This window comes from Oxyura jamaicensis, chromosome 2 (genome assembly GCF_011077185.1).
Source record: "Oxyura jamaicensis isolate SHBP4307 breed ruddy duck chromosome 2, BPBGC_Ojam_1.0, whole genome shotgun sequence".
Taxonomy (NCBI): Eukaryota; Metazoa; Chordata; class Aves; order Anseriformes; family Anatidae; genus Oxyura; species Oxyura jamaicensis.
Window position 1 is genome coordinate 73,465,263 of NC_048894.1, and position 22,263 is coordinate 73,487,525.

Genomic DNA, 22,263 nt, shown 5'->3' on the forward strand with positions numbered 1-22,263 from the left:
CTTTCCTTTCCTTTCCTTTCCTTTCCTTTCCTTTCCTTTCCTTTCCTACAGAGGTTGAGTACATTCTACACTTAAAGTGCTGTCCTTCAGTTTGGTCAGTGTTGTGGTTTAACCAGTGTTGTTTAGCATGATGTCACATGGTATGGAACACCCCTTTGGCCAGTTTGGGTCAGCTGTCCTGGGTCTGTCCACTCCCAGCTCTTGCTGCACCCCCAGCCTGCCCGCTGGCAGGACAGAACGAGAAACTGAAAAGTCTTTGGCTTAGTGTAAGCACTGCTCTGCAACAATTAAAACATCAGCATGTTATCAGCACTCTTCTCATCCTAATCCAAAACATAGCACCCTACCAGCTACTAGGAGGACAATTAACTCTGTCCTAACTGAAACCAGGACAGTCAGTTATTGAAACTGCTGGAAAGGCAACAAAGACTCAGATCTCTTGAGTTTTTGAAGTACTGAAAATTATAATCTTATTACTCACCACAAAGGTTACATGAATCATTGAGACATGGTGAACCTTCCTTTATCTGAGAGCCTCAGTGATTTCATATCGTTACTTGAATTTAATCTGAAAGTATATCTGTGATCTTCATTCCATTCTAGTTCTTCTGTCTATTAATTGTCATAAGTTTTGTTTCGTTTTAATGTTGTTTTAACTCCTAGTAGTAGAGAGCAGTATTTTTAAAATACTAAATTCTCTATACTAAACATCCAAACTACTAAACTCCCAAACTCTAAAATAAAACTCTCCTATATTGTATTTGGCAGGATTAATTGCACTGAACACGTCTCCACCATATACTTGTAAGTTTCAGCAACAGATAAATGCATGGTTACTGACGCTTATTCTTTCTGGACATAGAAATACTTGGAGGTTGTATTACGACATCCTTTATAATAAGTGTGGGGAAGAAATACAAGAGTGAAGCACTCATGTTCACTATAATGTAGAAATAATTAATTCAACTGAGCATCATTATGACCAAGTAGTCCCTGCTATCTTCAAATGATGTGTCCCGTTGCAACATCTCTTAATACTTTTCAGCATGTGTTAATCTAAGTGGTTAACATTCCATTGATACTGCTTCTGTGTGTATAAACTGAATAATCAATCTGAGAGTTGAAACGTTAGATAGTAATTAAGTGTCTCGTCCTGCAATGGGATATCTGTTCTCAGTGATCTTGGCTGGGATCCAATGGCTGGATCAATTAAATGGCTTTCAACTAAATTCCACTGCCTCCAAGTTGTGGTTATCTTCAGTGAAGAGATTTTGGTGTTTGTTTATTTTTCTCTGGGTTATGAGAAAATTGTGAACTGAAAGGTTATAAAGAGGTGAATTCCCAAAGTTTATCAGCCTACTTACAGTGTTTCATCTACTCCTAGCTAATGGCTTCTGTGGTAAAAGTGAATGCTTTCACACCTGTTTCTGGCTTCTATCCATATTCTTGTTAAATTGCTGCAAATTGCACACAACTCAATGTTTGCAATGTGTTGTGCAGAGGCCATCTGTGTGTTTGATAAGCCATCTTGGCTACAAGATCAAATAAACTAAAGCAATAAAATAAATGATGTACCTCTTTGTTCATCTTGGACCATAGAATTCAACCGTGTCATGGACACAACTATTCATCGCAAGGAGAATATCTAGCTGTGTCCAGGATGGAGCTTTAATTCTAATACAATGCTAGGAGGCCAAACTGCCATCATTCTTAGTAATAGAAGTTAGTAATATTTAATAATAGAAGCAATTCTAGTTCATTGTGGGGATTAGCTCTACTCAAACAGCTCTTGCAAAACAGGCTAAAAGAGTATAGCCTATTTATACGTGCAAGTAGATTAATAAAATCTAAGACTCCGTTGGTTTGATAATTGGCTTTCATCCTATTGTTTGCATTGCCCTTGTAGGGCCGAGAACCTACCCCACTCAGTTTGAGGAAGATCTCTGGAAATGTAAAATGCTCTCAGAAACTTCAGCTGGTTTCCTTGCTGGTTCATTAGGACCTGAGGCAATTGCTTTCTGTAATATCCATCTTTTACTAAAAATAGATTCCCATCCAGAAATACACTAATATGTATTATTATCTAATCATGTCTAATCATGAGTAATCTGAGACTTGTGAATAATCCATTCAGTGCTCACTGGAGTAGGAACCATGTAGAACCATTCAGTGGGAGAGATGCTGGTGGAGGCCACAAAATAGTCGCTAAATGCACGGTAGCAATGGGAAGAGGTGGAATACATAGGCTGGCAGAGTCTTGTGCCATGGCAGTGAGGTTGGTGATGTCCCAGGGGCATTGTGGTGGCGTGCTTGTGCTCATACTGTAGCACATGAAGTTGATAGTGTCATTGGATGAGGTGAGCTGCAAGGGGTAAAGGAACACAACTTCTGTTAATGTGGGTTGACACCTGACTAGCCAAAGCTAGAAGAAAGTAATAATAGCTTCTCATTAGAAAAGGAAAAATCCCTCTTGATCTAGTGAAGCAGGTGGAGAGATCAGACTATGTAATGCTCTCTACTCTAAATAATACATTTTTATTTTATAGAGTACTTTATTAACATTCAATATTAGGTCAATATTATGCCAAAGGGAAAAAGTGCACTCCTGGTAATTACTGTCCTATAAACCTAAATGCTAAAGTTAATGGGGAAATGTTTAACAAGTAGTAAGAGTCTGAGGCACTTGAAATTATATTTTCTTAAATAAATGAGTACTGGAAACTCAGAATGCTAAAATTCATTGAATTTGCACACATCAGGTAAATTGTTTGTCCCATTATAGAAAGGGGCAGGAGTTCACATGCTTTTGGACAAATATGATTAAAACTAAAGGCTAAGAGCTAGATCTCAAATCACACTCAATTTATAGTCCTTTGCATACTCCATTGTTTTCTATGAATGATCATTCATTAATAATCAAGAAGGAAAGCAAATTAATCAGTATATTAATGTAATTACATAAAAGAGGGAATGGATAGGTTATTTTGATTTATGAAGGATTAATGCAACTTTTGAGATGTTGTAATAAGCAACATTACAGTTAAGGGATTATTTAATTGAACTACTTAATCAGTACATTATTACAGAATCACAGAATTGTCTACATTGGAAGAGACCTTCAAGATCACCTAGTCCAACCTCTGACCTAATGCTAACAAATCCTCCACTAAACCATATCCCTAAGCTCTACATCTAAACATCTTTTAAAGACCTCCAGGGATGGTGACTCAACCACTTCCCTGGGCAGCCCATTCCAATGCCTAACAACCCTTTCAGTAAAGAAGTTCTTCCTAATATCCAACCTAAACCTCCCCTGGCGCAACTTTGTCCCATTCCCCCTCATCCTGTCACCAGGCACATGGGAGAATATACCAATCCCCACCTCGCTACAGCCTCCTTTAATGTACCTGTAGAGTGCAATAAGGTCACCCCTGAGCCTCCTCTTCTCCAGGCTGAACAGTCCCAGCTCCCTCAGCTGCTCCTCATAAGACTTGTTCTCCAGACCCTTCACCAGCTCCGTAGCCCTTCTCTGGACTCGCTCAAGCACCTCCATGTCCTTCTTGTAGTGAGGGGCCCAAAACTAAACACAGTACTCGAGGTGCGGCCTCACCAGAGCCGAGTACAGGGGGACAATCACTTCCCTAGCCCTGCTGGCCACACTGCTTCTTATGTAAGCCAGGATGCTGTTGGCCTTCTTGGCCACCTGAGCACACTGCTGGCTCATATTCAGCCGACTATCAACCAATGCTCCCAGGTCCTCCTCTGCCAGGCAGCTTTCCAACCACTCATCTCCCAGCTCTGCTTGGGGTTGTTGTGCCCCAGGTGCAGGACCCGGCACTTGGCCTTGTTGAACTTCATACCGTTGGCCTCGGCCCATCGGTCCAGCCTATCCAGATCCTCCTGCAGAGCCTTCCTACCCTCGAGCAGATCGACACACGCACCTAACTTGGTGTCGTCTGCAAACTTGTTGAGGGTGCACTCGATCCCCTCGTCCAGATCATCAATGAAGATGTTAAAGAGAACTGGCCCCAGTACTGACCCTTGGGGGATGCCACTAGTGACCAGCCTCCAACTGGATTTGACTCCATTCACCACAACTCTTTGGGCCCAGCTATCCAGCTAGTTTTTAAGCCAACGAAGCATACCCCAGTCCAAGCAAGTACAGTAAGAGCGTTATGTTTTATTTCAAAAATAAATAAGTCAATATTTATTCTCAATAAGTGAATTCCACATGCTGTGCAAAATTAAAACACCAAGGATGTTATATTTGTATGTTCAATACTCTCAGTGTAGAACATCACCATTACCTTAGGAAACATATTCCCCACTATGTCACTTCTTATATCTTTTTAGCAGTTCACATTGTTTAATTACAGATTCACAGGGTTTTCCAATAAAAAAATTATGTTCCTTTCTGCACAGCATTTTTTGATCCACTGTGTGTAGATGTCTTCCATCTGAGGTTAATTCTCTTAATTTTTTAAAAAGCTAGACTGGAGGAATGTGGTTTACAGTCAAACTACAATATTCTTGATGTTATGCTGCAATCAAAGTAAGGCTTTATATTTTTACAGTTCAATTTTTGTGGTTATTGAGAAAATCTGCTCCAGTCACAAATTAGTTATAATTACAAAAAGTGTAAGCAGTCATAACGTAAATTACTTCTAGGCCTTGTTCAAGACAGATAGTGTCACTTAGCTGGTCATGTTGGAAAGAAATGGGATCTTCATTTTAAGTTGTACTCAGCCTAACTTTTTGCTTTGTGGAGCAAGATGATGATATCAGCCTTTCCTTCAGTTGAGTGAGCAAATGAAAATTAATTGAACCCATGGATCTGCTTTCCTTCTTCCCCATACACCTTTATTGAAGATGCCAAGCAATTCATTACCCCATATGTTCTATGTCAGTTTAATACAGAATTCTGTCAAAGTGCCACAAGCAATCAAGGCATAAGAAATTTGCAGAGATAATCCCAGAGAAGACATCACATTTGTTCTTTATTATGAAGTTACCTCTTTTAAATTTTTTAAAGCTGTTGTCTCCCTGATGATGCCACTTAGCAAAGTCATACAGACAGAAGAATTTGAGTAATATGGCTGCCAGAAGGAGAATTTTTTGTATCTGGCAGTAAGGTGAGGTCTGATTATCTGTCCAAAGTAAATATGCAGCTCATATTACTGTAGCAGTGCAAGTTATTTCAGTGTTATGCCTTCATAACAGGAGGGAAGGAAACAGTGGAAAAGAAGCATAAATCTACTCAGTTGGACAGGATTTACACTTGAAGTAGAATCAATCACAAGTTTCTTTGAGTTTCAGATACTGCTCTAGCCCTGATAAATCTTTCCTCCTGACCTCCATTTCCTTTGTCTTTCTACAATAAAAAGAATAAGTTAACTATGCTTTTCTAACTAGCACTAGAAACTTTGAGGATACACAACTGCAGATTAAAATTGTGCACGCTGAAAAGGGAACTGAGTAGGTCAGAGGTTTTGGAAGTTTAAAGAAGGTATATGGGGGATAAAAGCTTTGAGAGTACACTTCAGTGTATGTTGCTTTGATGTTTTACTGCTTCTAATATGTAAACGTTAGTCATATGGGATTGCTTAGTATTATTTTATAAGGGAATTCCACCCCAAGTGTTTTTAATTCAAAGAACTTCATTTTGATTTAATAATTTCAGAATGCAAGCTTTGGTGATAGCATTTTATGGGTTTGTGTGCACTCTTAGCAAACCTGACAATAACTGTAGTATTTATAAGTAGGTTTAACCATGGCCAGATTTTCTCTACACTTTAAAGTCAATATTAGTATTAGTTTTATGCTTTGTTTTCTGCTACATTGGTCTACATCTTTCTTCTTTGTGCTTGATCTTCAATCCAGTAGAAGAGAGTGTCCTTCAAATTGCAGCTTCAAAGTTTACAGAATGCCATTGGCATGGGGACAAAATTTAACAAGCTGTCTCTTTGCGTGCGGAATTCCGATGGATTGAAGATTTCACATTTTTGAATGCAGTAAGAGAAAATGCAAGGGAAAACCTGCTGTATGCCTTACAAAATACTGTACTTCATTCAGAATAGATATTTCACCAAAATTTTCATATTGCCTGTTTCATATTGCCGTTCCCATATTTTCAAAATGGGAACGGAAGTAAAGGCATACTTTTTATAAAAGTATTCTTCAGGACTTTTCTTTAAGCTTAAAGGCAAAGCAGTTCCATATCTACACTAATACCAGCAATGAAAACCTGTATCAAAATACAAGTATCAAAATTACCATGTCAGGCAATCAGAATTGCCAAGGAAATCTACCTGTGGTAGAAATTATTGTGCAATGCTTCAAATACTGATTTTTTTTTATAACATGAATAAGCAGTATGGAGCTGAATTAAGTTTCCGCGGGCAAGCGTAAGTGTATCCTGAGCTTTGAGTATTTGGTGTCTCAGTATTCATTCACTTACTTAGACATAAAATTTCCAAGAATGGATTGCCCATGGCAGCATGAAAATGCAATGCAGCACCAGCTATCAAAACTTGCTTTCCCCTTGATCACTACCATTTTAGCACTGAGGGTACTCTGGTGCTCAGCTCTTTGCTTGGTTGCAGTGTCACATCCTATGGCTAATTTCTTTTAAGCACTTTATTTCTAGAGTTGGTACAGGTTGCTTTTGTTGTGAATTTCCTCTGCTTTTTATTTTATTATTATTATTATTATTATTATTATTTTCTATTTACTTCACCTTTGCCAATTTTTCTCCAGAAGGCAACTAGCTTTCAGTCGTGGTAGCACGTACCAATCATTTCAACAGTTATTGAAGGACCCCTCAAGTACAAAAAAAAAAAAAAAAAAAAAAAAAAAAAAAGGGTCTGTAGAGTTTTATATCCAGTACACAAAATTAAGAGTAGAGAGAGGCCTGCCTGTTCGTGCTGCCACAGTGCAGTTATTTTGTATCATTATGCTGAAGGCGTTTGTCAGGTACTTGTTATTGATTAACAATATTTGCAATGATTTTGCTTTACAGATGCATTGTAAAGACAAATTTCTTTAACTGAAGTATATAATGTATAATTGTGGACTGGATTCCTTTGTCACACATTGTAGCCGATCAGAGAATTAATGTCCAAACAGGATCACAAAAGCAGTGGCAACATACTACAGGTCACTCTTCTCCAACAGGTTTCACAAATACTAGCACACTTCAGCAGTCATCAATGGTTTCTAAGTGTTGAACTTCTGGGCTCAGCTTCTGGATGACAGGAAGTTCTGTTGTGGACATAACTTCTGCCCGTTACACTGATGACTAGTCTCCCCAGTGGTACCTTCTTCCTCATTCTTGGCTCCTTTCTCCTACATAAAAGCTCCAAATCTCCATTTCTGCATTTTTCTCTTTACTGGTTGATCTGAATGGTTTAATTTAGGCTGCCTCTCTCATGGCATGGTGATGGGCCTGGACTGAATGCATCTGGAATAGCCTTCCAGGTAAATTCAAAGCTGTCATGTTGTGCTGGGGAAAGAATACTCATTTCTATCCCAGAGGTGATCTGAATGCTGTTCAGCTGCAGATAGGGGCTGCAGAGGTACAGAGACTGGTCTGTGCAGGTGGCACCTCCTGAGATCTTCAGAACTTAGCACCTAACATCTGTGACATCCTGCTGAGAAGATCATACTGCATATTTCAAAGGTCTATATTCAATCAAATTTGCAAGGGTTGGCAAGAAGTTTATCTTTGTAAAGGATTTGGCATCCCTTGTATATTTCAATTTCTTGCTCCAGTATCCCTAAACCTACCTCCCACAATATACAGGATTAGAGCAGAGTGGAAAGTTAGAATGTTTTTCCACCACTTGTAACACCAGTACAAGAGAGGAATGTTATAATAATATGCACAGAAAATGTCTTAACATTTTCTAGTTTTTCTAAAAATGAAGCTTTATATGTCAGGAAGAGTTTTCCTGCCTTTGATTTTTGTGGTTATCATTAACAGCATCATACTTACTGCAAATTCCCTGTCACATCTATTGCTGTCCTGGCAGTTATTTGATTTTGAGATGCTGCAAAATGGCTCAACAGATCAAAGTAATCTGTTGGAATAGCAGGAGTAGTAGAGGAGGTTGTTACTTTGCAGAGTAAAGAGTCAGGAGCAGCAATGTTTAACCAGTGGATTGCTGTACTCTCAAGTCAGTTATCAGACTGCCTTTCCAGAAGAGCAGGCACAGTGTCTTTAAACTGATTCTTGGTTACAGCTGTTTTAAACGTTTTGCATTTCCTTCTGAGTACACATTGTGCTTTGTGATTCCTCATTCTGTTTCATACAGTTAAATCCCTCTCTGAAAGCTGTCATACAGATGAAGAATAGATGAACATTGTATGAAGAAAAGACTATTGTATATGACAGAGTTCTGAGAGTTTGACTGTACGCTTTCCTCCTGATAAACTATTGTGATTTAAAAAATCAAAGGACACCATATCAGTTTCATACCCACTAACGGTCTGTGGAAAAATAATCTTCTGTCAGGCAGGTTGCTTGTTCCGCACTCCTAAGCTGCCTTAAAAACTGTGTGAAGGCAGACTTGAATCTGAAGCCTGTATGAGCTGATTCAATTTTGTGACAGACTTTTCCCATGATCTCTGTATCAGTTATAGAAGTATTAAATTGATTTTTCAGATGTTGAACCAAAAATGAACAAGAGCAACCTATATTTTTTCAGATGGAATTTGGAATTTGAAATTATAGTATGATAGAAAACAACCTTGGATATTAAGATACCGACTTTATGTTGTCACTGTAACACCAGAATTTGTATTTTCATACAAGTGATGCATGGTCTTTAACATGGAAATCATCTCAGTCGGTAACTGTCAATAAAGTGTAATCTATGTCAGAGCTTCAGTATGACTGGGTATAGTATTCAGAGCCTATCTTAATCCCACTTTCTTTGTTCTCTCTGCAATCTTGAAAGTAGTCATTGTCTCTTTTTGAGAGTTTATTTACTTTTTAAACATTTAAGAGGGAACAAGCCAGCACACTTTTTTCACTTTTTTTTTTTTTTTTTTTTTTTTAATCTCTATCACCTTTAAAGGTATTTTGGTATAGATCCTTGTGTTGTTTTGTTTTATGGAATTTAATAACTACTAAAAACTCAAGAGTGGAAGTTGTGTGAGCTGTGTGAAGCTGTCCAAATCTTCTGTTACACTATTTCAATGTGTGTCACATAGTCTTTGAGTATTTCTATATTCAAGTGCAGTGGAAAAAATACTGGACAATAGGCAGAAACAGAGTTCTTTCAAAGAGATAATAAGGTGAAAACCTTTAAGTCTAAATGAGCATTCAGCTAAGCTCTGTTACATTAAAGTCAACAGACTGACACACAAGTTAAAAGTATTATTAAACCCTATGAAGTCTTGGAAAAATGAGAGCTCTATAAGAACAAACAGGTTCAAATTTCAAGTCTGCCAGCATGAACAAGATGGAGGAGCCTGGACAAGGGTAGGCTTTGAATTTCCTACCTGGCTGACATCCCTAAAATTAGATGTGTACATGGAGGTTGTAATAGCATTGCTTTGTGAAGAATTGCTTGTAGTCTTCATGTTTACATAATAAGCACAGGGCTGAATTAAATTCTACTCTGTACGTGTGTCTTGTCTAAACTGGGAAGGTCTGACTTGACCTAGATGGGCACTTTAAAGAAAGATTTAAAAGGTAATTTAAGAGTAAAATATAAGGTGGTGGAATTAAGTTCTTCGTTGCCTCTAACTTGAGCAACATTAAGCCCAAGTGAAGAATGGCGTTTACAGCGTCTTCTTTATGAGGCAATTTCTGTTTGTGTTCAAAGTCCTCTTAAAATGGATGTGGGAGCAAATGATCTGCCTGTGCTCTGTGTGTGGGATTCTGCTCTGTTAAAGAACAAACATGATGATGATCCCTTTAGGAAGCACTCATGCTGGATAAGGTCCCATGCTTTAAAATAATCTCATCCTTTTGTTGTTGTTTTTGTTGCTGTATGTGTGAGACTTGATCTGCAGTTTTATTCAATAGTATCTCAGGAAAAAAACTGAATATCACATTTTCCATCTACTAGACACACAGAGATGATTGTAAAGTGGTCATAGTACTTCCATCCTGCATTTCGTGCTAGTACACAGGAGTAATAACAGTTTAAAAGAAAACATGGAGTAAACGCAGAAATTTCATGAAAAAAAAAAAAAAAAAAAAAGTTTATGAAAAAGAGAAAAAGAAGCTGTGCCATAGTTGTGATTGGGGAAGAAAGAGGGGAGGAAAGAGAAGAAATAATTTTTAGCTATCAGTGAAGGTAAAGGTATTAAAACAAATTAGTCAGAAGAGAGAAAGATTTGGGAGGAAAATTAGGAGATGAAAAACAATAGAGGAACAGCCTAGTGATATGTTAGTTAAAGAACACTGAGGCTTGCAAAGGTAAGTAAGTGCTGTATTCAGAAAGCAGGTTTCAGTAAGAATTTTCTGAGCCTTAGTGTTGAGCTATTTTTGGAAGGAAATAGATAAAAGGTGATTGTGTTGGCATATGAAATCTTATCCCTTAGAAAAGAAGGGACCTGAATTTATTACTTATCCACTCCCTTTTCCCTTTTTATGCACAGCTGGATTGAAAAGAGATTGAAAAGAGAATTGATCTTAAAAGACCTGGATAAAACATGAATGACACAGGGCCTTCCATGGTTCTCATTGTGTTCCCATGTAAGTACATAGTGTGGCTTCTGTACTTGGCTATCATATATAACAGTCTAAAGTTTTAAACATGCTCAGTCATGCAGTGTTAGAAAAGCTGTGAAGATTATTGGAAATGCTATTGCTCAAGAACAATTCTAAAAAAAGCGATCTCAAAGCCAACAAAACATGATAATTTTCAAATGGCAAAATAAAAAAAATCTAACAAAATAAAACAAAATAAGAAAAATCTGTTAGAGTTGACTGAATGCATCTTATTTATTTTCTTTTTATATGTTTTTCCATTGGCCACAGCTGACACAATAATTTTTATTTTTTTATGGACTTGTCAATTAATTTTTGCATCCTGTGGGAAGAAGCTTTTAAAGAGTGCAAAGTGGATTCTGAGCAAACTGTGAAATCCTTTATATTTTCTCTTAATTACTCTAAAAATGTGGTTAAAAGCTTAACAGGAAAATCACAACTACACACAGCTTTTGTTAGAATCTTTCTTTCTGGTGAACCAGCCTGAAGTTTGGAGCCTAATGGAAAGGCTGGCTTTCTGAGAGGTGTCTGTTGCTTTGAGGATGTCAACAGAACAAAACAATAGTTATTAAAGTAAATGTCAGCTAGTCTCTTCCTCTCTTCCCCTTTAAAGATGTTTAATTAAAATAGGTTACAAGCTTTTTTTTTTTTTTTTTTTTTTTTTTTTTTTTTTTTTTTTTTTTTTTTCTAAATATGGAATTAAGGACTTGGTATTCCCTTTCATATTGTGCAGGGCTGTTTAGCCCCTTTTTATTCTGGGAGGTTACCTGACAGAAATTGTTTGTGTTGCTGACTGTATTGTGCACCATGCAGACCCACGGCATTTAGAGAAATATTTGCTATCTTTGCTTGCTGTTTCCAGATATAAACAAGGTGCCAGGAGTTCCTGAATCGGTTTAACTTCAAAGTCTTTCAAACAGCATTGTCAATGCTGACAGGAAAGGGAGCTCTCATGCCTAAGAAGTTAAAATTATTAGTGGCAGGATTATGCAGTGAATGTAAACTCAGTGCAGTACCACACTTCTAACAAAAAAAAAAAAAAAAAAAAAATGCATGCACTTGTTTTGCCATGTTTGTATGCAAGACTGGCAAGACTGAGAGTAAGCACTGACTGCATAACCTGTAAATTCTTCTTTTATTTCCAAATCATCAGTCAATATACTTGGCAACCTTAAATCGATATACTTCCTGCCAGAAAACTGAATGGACTTGAGTAGTTATCATGAAATGTTAATGTGCTATAAAGACCCATCATGGAAATACTTAGGTTAAAATTCCATTTCCTATTTTTCCGCAGTCCATCATGAGGAATACCCTATTCAGTCTCAGATGAGTGAAGTCTTGGAACACTGTTTTACAGATGAAACACTCATTTTATTCTATGAAACTCCTCAGTAGTTACTAAAGTGGTGTTCGGGTCAACCAACAAACGTTACGGCAGCTCTTCACCAAAATTTCAGTAGACATTAATACATAATCTTACATCAGTTCATCTTTCTGAGTACCAGTTTGTGTACAAGGTGTGCGATACACAAAATACCAGATTTGACTGTTTTTCACTAGGTAGCCATAGTACTCCCTTTGCTTGACCATGAGAAGTCATGACTGCTCAAAATACTTGTGAAATGGCTTCTTTCTTGTTTCTATCTTGGTCTCTCTATGTAGACTCACAATTATGTAATGCTCTTGCTGAAAACACTTCTAAGCAAATTGAATGTCATGCCCTCTAATTGTCCATGCAGCTGGATAGCTATCACTTCGCTATTTGCTATTTGAATCTGGAGACCAAGTGTTATATGAAATTGTCCACTGATTTCCTGCATGTATTGTTGTCTGCAGATACATCCTGGATTTCTAGCAACTGTCTCTGCCAAATTTAATTTTGAACACCTCTACTTTTAGGTAGAAACAGGCTTAAACTTTTGAGAGCCTTGGATATAGAGGCTAAGACCTCTGCAGTAGATGTCTAAGTTTCCTCTGCCACATCTGTAAATTCCTAGGGTTAACCCTGCTTAAGTTAGAAGCGCTTTACCTTTGTTTTATTTATTTATTTATTGTATCTTTGGAACTCAACAACATTCTCTGTGCAGAACTTGCAAAACTGTTCCACCTTCCCAGGATATCATGATGTCCAATGGGCTAGTTCCCTTTGACAGCTATGTTTGTGTGAGCATGTAGCAGCTGTGTTGCTTTCATCAATATTCACCGTAGTTTGGAAATTCCAGGCATAATCACCATCTAACTGTGCAAGGTATTCTTGGTAAGCTGGAAAATTTCTCTGTAGCTCAGTCACTGGATACATGCAAACAGATCCATGCTTTAGAAAGCCCTGGGGTTACTGTAAAAGTGTTAAGTAGGTTATGTCCAAGGCAGTTTTCTGTGACATTAACTGAAGTACGTTTGTTTGATTTTTAAAACAAGTGGTCTGGTTATCTTTTTATTTGGTACATTGATGCTTTACTGAAGTAGTAAAATAGAAAAAAAAAAAAAAAAAAAAAAAAAAGTTTGGCATGAATGCAGTTCTGTTCTGAAAAGTCCTTGTCAAAAAAGTAACTTGGATCCATTCAGCAAATTTACTCAGAGATGTTTATTATAATAATAAGAGAATATTGAAGACATCCTGTGGTCAGACTGAAGGTTTTTGTGCTTTTAACATCAGAGTGAGCTACAGGGGAGCAGCAGATGCTATGCAGCTATTCTGTATCATGCTTTGTCTGCTGTTTAAACATATTTATCAATAACTCACTGCATGGGTAACTGGAATGTTTCTAATGTAGATCAGCTGATAGATGTTCTCATTAACAAAAAGCTGCAGGGCATGTCATCATCATCATCTTCTTCCTTCTTTCCAGCATTACCAAGTGGACTGGTTTGCTGTGCAGTTGTATACATTTGGAAGAGAGGAGGGTTCTTCTCAGCAATTCCTTTTATCAGTTCATGTTCCCAATGATTTGCCCCTCCTTCCTTTTCCTTTTGATTGTGCAGAAGAATCCTAATTAAATTACATTTAGAACAGTAGATCTAGACAATTTGTTTGGTAGAAAACTGTGTTAAAAGACTGTGTCTTGAATACAGTGGTGATAGATTTATTTTGTCTCCTGGTGTTATTCAAATTGGAATACACGGCTATAAGGCTAGATTTGGTTAATTAAAGATGCTGAAGCTAGCTAGCTGAGTGCTGATGGAATAATTTTTTTTGTGAATGCTCAAATTTCAAGCAGCCAACCTTGTTGCTCTGGGTTTGGTCAGGCCTTTTTTGAAATAAACATAGGCTTTTGCTTTATTTATCCTTTATATCTGCTGTTTATAAGCATTTATAAGAATGACTGTACTTTTTTAAGGATGCATGTACTGCCATGCATACAAAATAGGTTCTTTATTTGTTGTTGACTGTTCTTCTAAATAATGTCTAAGTCAACCAAGCCAGAAAACACAAGAATTTTCCCATAATGCATCCCCAGTAATGATTTTTGCATTACTCTTAATATGTTAAGCCCTACCCACCCATATATCCCTCTACAATGAATAAAGGTAGAACAACTCTATGTTAACTGCAGAGAAAGCCTGCAGGGAAATGGGTTCCAAGTGACCACTTCACAAGGACTCAAAGATGTTGTCCAGATTAGTTTGGGCACAGGTATTTGTAGCTCAGAAAACAATAGCTAGATGGTCAGTATCTTAGCACTAAGGTAATGTGTCCCCTTGACATTTTGGGGATAGAGGGAGTTTGGAAGATTCAGAACTTTGTGAACAATTGAGTAGGAGGAAAGAGTAAAATATCACCTTCTGAAACACTCCTTATCATGATTAGAAAAGACTTGATATTTTTCAGAGGATTAGAACAACCCAACTTTCTACTAAATTCATTTTTCTTCCCTTCAGAATGTCAAATCTCAATTACTTCTTTGACTTGAAGCGGAGGAAGAGGAGTTGCAATAAAGCATAAAGGTTTTGGAATAGTTTTTTCTTCTGCTGCTGCTGCTTCTTTCTTTCTTTTTCTTTTTTTTCTTTTTTTTTTTTTTTTTGTGTGTGCGTGTATGTGTGTGCATCTTAAAACACACCAATTGTGCTGGAGTTTTTTAGATACTTTTTGCATTTATAAGCTGATCATTACAGATGATTTGTACCCCAAACTGATGAATTCCCTATTGATAAGCTATTTGAAAAAAGTTTTTGAAGTTTTCTAACCAAAAAGGAAAAATGCATAAAAATATTGAACTGTTGTCCTTTCTAAATAATTTAAATACATGATCATAGAGTCCAATGACTTCTGAGAGCTCTTGCTTCTGTAGTTTTTCTTTGATTCCTGTCATGTCTTATTTTAGTTATTCAATCACAGTTTTATTACTTAAACTTAGCAGTAAGACCTAATTCCATGTTTTTGCAAAGTTCTAGCTTCATAGTCTTGAGGCACATAAGCTCTGTTTATATTAAGTTTCTGCGGCAATATTTTAAATTTTTGTCGTCAACAGGTCAATATCCTTTACACACATAATTTCCTCTCAAGTAGTGACATCAACAAGGATTGCAGAAAGTTATTTATTTTTTAAATATAATTGAGCAGAAAAAAAAAAAAAAAAAAAAAAACCAGCTTTAGCATTTTTTTTTTCTTTTTCTTTTTTTTAAGAGATTTGGTCAAGGTTCCTAAAATGGAAATTCTGACTTTTTTAGAACAGTGTAAATGCACAGGAAATAGGATATACATGAGAGAAACTGTATATTTAAATAATAACATGAAGAATTTACCTGTCATTGCTTTACTGTACTTCTTGCCCTGAGACACACCAGTCAAGTCAGCCTGTAGTAGATAGAAGTAACTTGGATAAGTATCTCCAAAGCTTTGGACTAAAACACTTTGCTACTAACGTTATTTTAAAATTGCTGATAATGCTAAAGTAGAAAGACAACTAGCTCTGGAAAAAGGTGCAGTGTTTCTTCTACCAGATTTATATTTTGAGTTATATTTAGAAACTTAACACTGAAAATCATAGGAATCTCTTCACTTACTTAAAAACATAAAGGTGGTTTTCATGACTTAAAGGAAAAGAACGAACTATTAACTTTACAAGTTAAAGTTCCAAATAGTTAAAACCTCTAATTCATTGTATTATTTAAATATAAAACATTAGAAATAATTTTCTAAGTTTTGAATCCATGGTAGTGCAATAAATATTTTTATCCCTGCAGAGCCATTCTTAACAAGAGGTTTATCGTGGTCATGTTTCAGACATTATATAATGCTTTCAGCTACATCTTTTCCTATAGAATTGCTATGCAAATGGCTTTTCCATATCACAGAAGTTGCAGTTTTCAGAAATCACAAGGGCCATATTTTTTAAATATATGAGTTTACCATTTCATACTGCACAAAATGGTAAAGCATGTTTGTTTATTTACTTCTGTATGGTGCTTGCTGTAGATGGCTAATCCCACGCCAAGTTAGAGGTGTTAGAAGAGAATGCATCCCTGCATCATAGTATGCACTATGAAATGGTTTTAAATACAGAAAGTGTAAAGAAGGTCAGGCAGAAAGCACTGGTCCTGAAAGAATACAAAAGGAAATCTGTTTTCAAGTCTTCTCTTGTTTGCCCCATCCACTCAGCAGTGATGCATCTCCTCTGGAAAGCTGAAGTATGTATTACTTCAGTATTCTAATAAAAGGTATATTTCAAATACCTGCTATCTTTTGACATACTGTAAGACAGAGGACAGTTTATCCTTATTGCCTGTCTGGGATGTATCACCTGTTTTGTAGTCATATTAACTGATGTTTATTTTTGTATTTTTTTACAAGCAACTCAAAATCTGTCTTGCAAGTGATGATCAGATCATAAATGTAGCAGTATGAAGCATACAAATGAAGTATTTTGAGTTTCAGATATGAGATATGAAATAAAATAGTTTTCCTGATCACTGAAGAAGATTAAATCCCTTGAAAACGCACCCCCTCTATTCTCCCTACAATGCTTTGCATGATTTGCATCTACAAGCCATCGCAGGCAGGAAGCAACAAACTCTCAAAACTGGTTGCTTATTGTTACTGATCAGAAACCACTCTGTCCTGCTTATGTTATAGAAAATTACAGTAATATCAATACACTTGCATTTTTACAGTATGGATTTCTAACCTAGGCATGCCAACAAGTTTGAACAAAAACTTTCAACCTAACCCTCTCCAATTCTAACAGTAGTGCACAGTAAAAGAAAGTGGTGTCATGAGTGAAAGCTCCATATTTTGTCAATTTACTGATTAGAGCTCTTCACCTCAGCAGGGTTGAGAACCACTGATTCAGATCACTGACTACAATTTGGATGAGTTGGTGTCAGAAGCAGACACTATTTTATCCAAATCACTGCAAAGATGGAGAACTGAATGCATTAAAACTTAAAAGGTTTTGGATATAAGACAGATCTCAGTCTTTCTGAGCAGTTACTCTTGAGTTGGTTGAGTATTTTGGGAAAATAAACTTTTGATGACATTGAGAGATGAGGTAATCATGAAAGAAATTGTGCAGTATCTTGTGGTAATCTTTTTCCTCTGCTGGAACTGCGCTTCTTTATTTTTTATTTTATTTTTATTTTTTCCCTTAATAGAGAAGAAAGGGGTCCTAGAAGGTACTTCTTAAAAATCCAAGGAACAGCTCATGACCCCTATTTTGCCTTCTCATGACACCAAGTACTCAAGGATAAATTCACAAAATAACTTGGGAACTAAACAATTTTACAGTAGCTTCTATATTGTGGATTACATTTACCATAGCTTTAAGTGAGGTACTACACATCCTGTGTAATATTTTGGATCAGAATGGGATGAATGAGTGCAAACACTCAGGCTGGAGGACAATCAATGACAAATCTTGTGGAAAAAAGTACATCTTAAATTCTACTTCCTTCTGTAATGTACTGCTCTTTCCTAGTCTTAAGGTAGTGCTGCTATTCTCTTGGGAATCAGAGCCTAAATCTTGTCCTGGAATTGGCACTTGAAGTTTGCTTGTCTTCATGTTTTCAGAAGGATGTATGTACTCACTTGGTAATGTTGCCACTTGGGCTGTTTTTATGAAATATTTTGAGCCTTAGTCATATTGATTATGAGGAATGCATATCTGCTTATTATCCTCCGCTGCCTAAGAATGGAATAAATCTATTATTGTTACTCCTACGACTCATTTAGCCTCAAATAATAGGTGAGAATACCTTCACTTCTTTCTGCTGAAATCATCATCTGGAGGGCCCGGGAAGATTCCCCTACATCTAGCTGAGTGGTCAGGTTTGACTGAACCTAGCTCAAATCAGTCTTTTTTCATTCTTCATGTAAAGCTACCAAGAAGCTAAACATAACAAATGTTGAAAGAAGCTTGTAAATCAGTATTTATTGTGACATATAATGTGCAAGGTTATACTGCTCTGTTTTATATGGCCTGTAAGTAGAGGAAAACAGCCTCAGGCCTTATGCAGAGGGTGGAAAGGCCTTGCAGAGAGATCTGGACAGATTGGAGAGCTGGGCGATCACCAACCACATGAACTTTAACAAGAGCAAGTGCTGGGTCCTGCACCTGGGACGGGGCAACCCTGGCTATATGTACAGACCGGGCGATGGGACGCTGGAGAGCAGCCCCATAGAGAGGGATCTGGGGGTCGTGGTTGACAGCAAGTTGAATATGAGCCAGCAGTGTGCCCTGGCAGCCAGGAGTGCCAACCGTATCCTGGGATGCATCAAGCATGGCATTGCTAGTCCGTCAAGGGAAGTGATTGTCCTGCTCTACTCTGCACTGGTGCAGCCTCACCTTGAGTACTGTGTGCAGTTCTGGGCACCACAGTACAAAAAGCACATTAAACTGTTGGAGAGTGTCCAGAGGAGGGCGACGAAGATGGTGAAGGGCCTGGAGGGGATGACGTATGAAGAGCGGCTGAGGTCACTTGGCCTGTTCAGCCTGGAGAAGGGGAGGATGAGTGGGGACCTCATCGCAGTCTACAACTTCCTCGTGAGGAGGAGTGGAGAGGCAGGTGACCTATTCTCCTTAATCACCAGTGATAGAACCTGGGGGAACAGTGTTAAGCTGAGGCAGGGGAAGTTTAGGCTGGACATCAGGAGGAGGTTCTTCACCGAGAGGGTGGTCACACACTGGAACAGGCTCCCCAGTGAAGTAGTCACTGCACTAAGCCTGTCTGAATTTAAGAAGCGATTGGACTGTGCACTTAGCCACATGGTCTAAACTTTTGGGTAGACCTGTGTGTGATGGTTTTACTCGAGTGGGCAGCTGAGCTCCACCACAATCGCTCTCTCACTCCTCCCCTCCTCAAAGAGGAAGGGGGAGAAAAGACAACACAAAGAGCTCGAGGTTTGAGATGAGAATGATTTAATTAAAGGGACGGGGAATGGGGAGAAAAAGAAACAAAAGAAACAACAAGGCCGCGCGGAAGCACAGAGAGAAAGAAAAAAAAGTTATTCTCTACTTCCCATCAACGAGCGATGTTCGGCCACGTCCCGGGAAGCAGGGCCTCAAAACGCGTACCAGTTGTTCAGGAGAGACCCTCCCCCATGAGAGGCCCCCTTTTATTGCTGAGTGTGACATCAGGTGTTATGGAATATCCCTTTGGTTGGTTTAAGTCAGCTGCCCTGGTGATGTCCCCTCCCCATCAATTGCCCACCCCCAGCCTGCTGGCTTTTGGGGGCCTGGAGGGAGTTCTGATGTTGTGCCAGCACTGTGCAGCAATAGACACAACACCGGAGTGATACCAGTGCTGTTCCAGCTACGAGTGCAGAGCACAGCACTGTGTGGGCTGCTGCAGGGAAAGGTGACTCCATCCCAGACAGACCCAACACACTGTGCGGTGCCAGGAGTTGGACTTGATGATCCTTATGGGTCCCTTCCAACTTGGGATATTCTATGATTCTATGATTCTAGTCTAATGAAGATATAAAACAAAATGCTAGTGAAGAGTTTTTGAGGAGTAAAGGGGAGGAAAAGGGAAATAACAGGATGTCCTGCACTCCCATTTGTTGTGTCACTGCCCAAAACGAGGGCTGCTTTTCCTTATGTCTTGTAAAGGGCAAATTAGTTAGGGTATGTAATTTCTTTTTGGGATAAATGGGGGCATAGCACACTGGTGGCTCTCTGAGGTAGTCATATGCAACTGAGGGCAAGAAATACTTGGAACTGTGCTGGACTTTCTAACTTGGTATAACATCTAAAGGTAGTAGTACAGTCTTACAAACAGACCAGGATGTTAGAACAGGAAACTGAAAAGCTTTAAAATTTACATCTAAAGTGCAATCATATGTTTTTAACTTTCATTCCATTATTATAACCGATTTATAAACACGTTTTCATCAATTCTTTATTCTTGTCTCATGGTAAAGCTAATTCTAAGTAATCACAGGTACTCTTTGGACAAAGCTAAACCATTATGTCAGTCTGCATTAGGCATCTCTTTGAATGTTTACGGTTCAGAGTTGTATACTCCTAAAAAGGCTGTAGGGCAGCTCACTGTTCTGCTGCAGAATTGTTGCAGAATGTTCTGCCTTGTCATGTGTGAGCATGACAGTCTTGTCTTTTGCAAAAGTTTTGTTGGCTAGCAGAAGAATAATGTGAAAATGGACCAAAACTTTGATTCTCTAGAAGCTGCCAGCATGTCATCATCAGTGTGCAACATATTCAATGGCCTGGATGAAAAAAATGTGAAAAGGATCATGACTTTGAAGCCTAGTGATTACAGCACTCATGAGAAACTGTTCAAATCTTGCTTGACTGACTACTTAGTATATTAGCCAAGGCCTATTTAATGTATAATAACTTAAAATTTATTGGAGCAAGGCCTGCAACTCAGCTCCCCGGTGAATATCCTATCAGAAGACTAGGTAGTCAAGATCACTCATGTCTCTCTGCCCCTCTCAGTTCATTGAATCATTAATTGTTCTCTGCAAAGTCAAGTAGCTTTAGGTCTCTGCCTCCCATCGCAAGATATGGTCTGAGTGCAGCTTTTGTTTTAATGCCTCTTGAGTTCCTTTTTTGGCAGATCACAGATTTATCGTGTGGAGAGTCATTAACCCACACAACAGCCTAAATTCTGGAGTTTAGAACTTCACAAGAAAGTCAGGGCTGGGGCTAGGGTTAGGGATGTTGACTCCCTGGAGCTGAAGTGAGAATTAAGGTCAATGGTTAAGCGCCCACAGGCTGTGGGTGTCCTCAGAGCTAGGCAGTGGTGGAATTCCAAGTGTGACTCTAAGAGTTGGTCTTCCCAAAGTACCTAAATGCTAGAGTAAAGGGTACTAGGCTGGACTTCAAGACTGAGGATTTTTTTTCTGAATGGACTCATTCCATGGCACTGTACTGGGTCTGGCTGTTAACTTTCTGGATGTTAACTTTCCCTGCAGCAGCCCATAAAGTGCTGCACTCTGCACTTGTAGCTAGAACAGCAGTGGTATCACACTGGTGTTGTGTCTGCTGCTGAGAAGTGCTGGCACAGCATCAGGACTGTCTCTGACCCTCCTAGGGGGTGGGCAAAAAGTGAGAAAGAAGCATCACCAGGGCAGCTGACCTAAACCAACCAAAGGGATATTCCATACCATATGATGTCACACTCAGAAATAAAAGGCGGAAAAAGGAAGAAGAGGGGAGGGGTGGGCTCTCGTTGTGAAAACGTCTGTCCTCCTCCCGAACACTGGCTACGTGCGTTGAGGCCCTGCTTCAAGGACGTGGTCAAGCATCGCTCATTTGTGGGAAGTAGAGAGTAATTTCTTTCCTCTGCACTTCCACATAGTCTTTACTTGTTTTGTTTAGTTATTCCCTTTCCCCCTCCCTCTTCCCCTTTCCCTTTTTTCCCTTTAGTTGAATTGTTTAATTAATAATAATATTTCCTTAATAATATATATATATATATATATTTTCTCTTTAATTAAATCATCCTTATCTCAACCCGTGAGTTGTTCTTTCCTTTACTTCTTCCCCTCCTCATCTGAGGAGGGGGAGTGAGAGAGTGGTTGTGGTGTTAACTGCCTAGCATGGTAAAACCACCACAGGCACTCAAAACAGGATAAAAAAAAATAATAATAATATGAGAACATACAAAATTTGCTGCTAACATCAGTGGCAGCTGGTTTGTCTCCCACTTTAATCCCTGTGAAACCAATAACAAAATTTCACTGAATTACATACAATAGGGTGGATACATCCTTGCAGACACACTACATAATTGCTCTGAACTATGGCTCAGCATTTTACCATGACTGGTGTATGTCCCACTAAGGAGTCACTACTAGCTTGTCTAGGTGGCAATTCAGGTCCCTGACAGTACCCTTTTAACTTTTATTGCCATTATTACTATTAATATTTTATATCAGCTTTAATACTAATTCCATAAATGCCTGGCATAATCCAGAAATGAAATTATAGTATTTAAATTGTATAAGGACGTGAGTTTCATGGATTAGGAAAGACTGACTGATTTTTTAAAAATAATAATAATAATAAGTTTGTAGCTTCTACCTGAACTCAGGACAAGGCCTTTCCTTTTGACAGCTGGTGCCAGTGCTACTTTAC

At 38.3% G+C, this 22,263-nt stretch overlaps 1 long non-coding RNA gene across 5 annotated transcripts in view; it reads left to right on the top strand.

Annotated features, from left to right (window-relative positions):
• The window catches only part of LOC118163296, a 268,072-nt gene that overhangs the window by 32,264 nt on the left and 213,545 nt on the right, over nucleotides 1–22,263 (top strand). Inside the window, exon 1 of one of the 5 annotated variants that reach the window (XR_004748965.1) lies at nucleotides 12,683–12,983. The exons of the other annotated variants lie outside the window; for them this stretch is intronic. This is a non-coding gene — a long non-coding RNA (uncharacterized LOC118163296). Of the gene's footprint in view, nucleotides 1–12,682; nucleotides 12,984–22,263 lie in introns of those variants that run through there. 5 annotated transcript variants of the gene reach the window in all.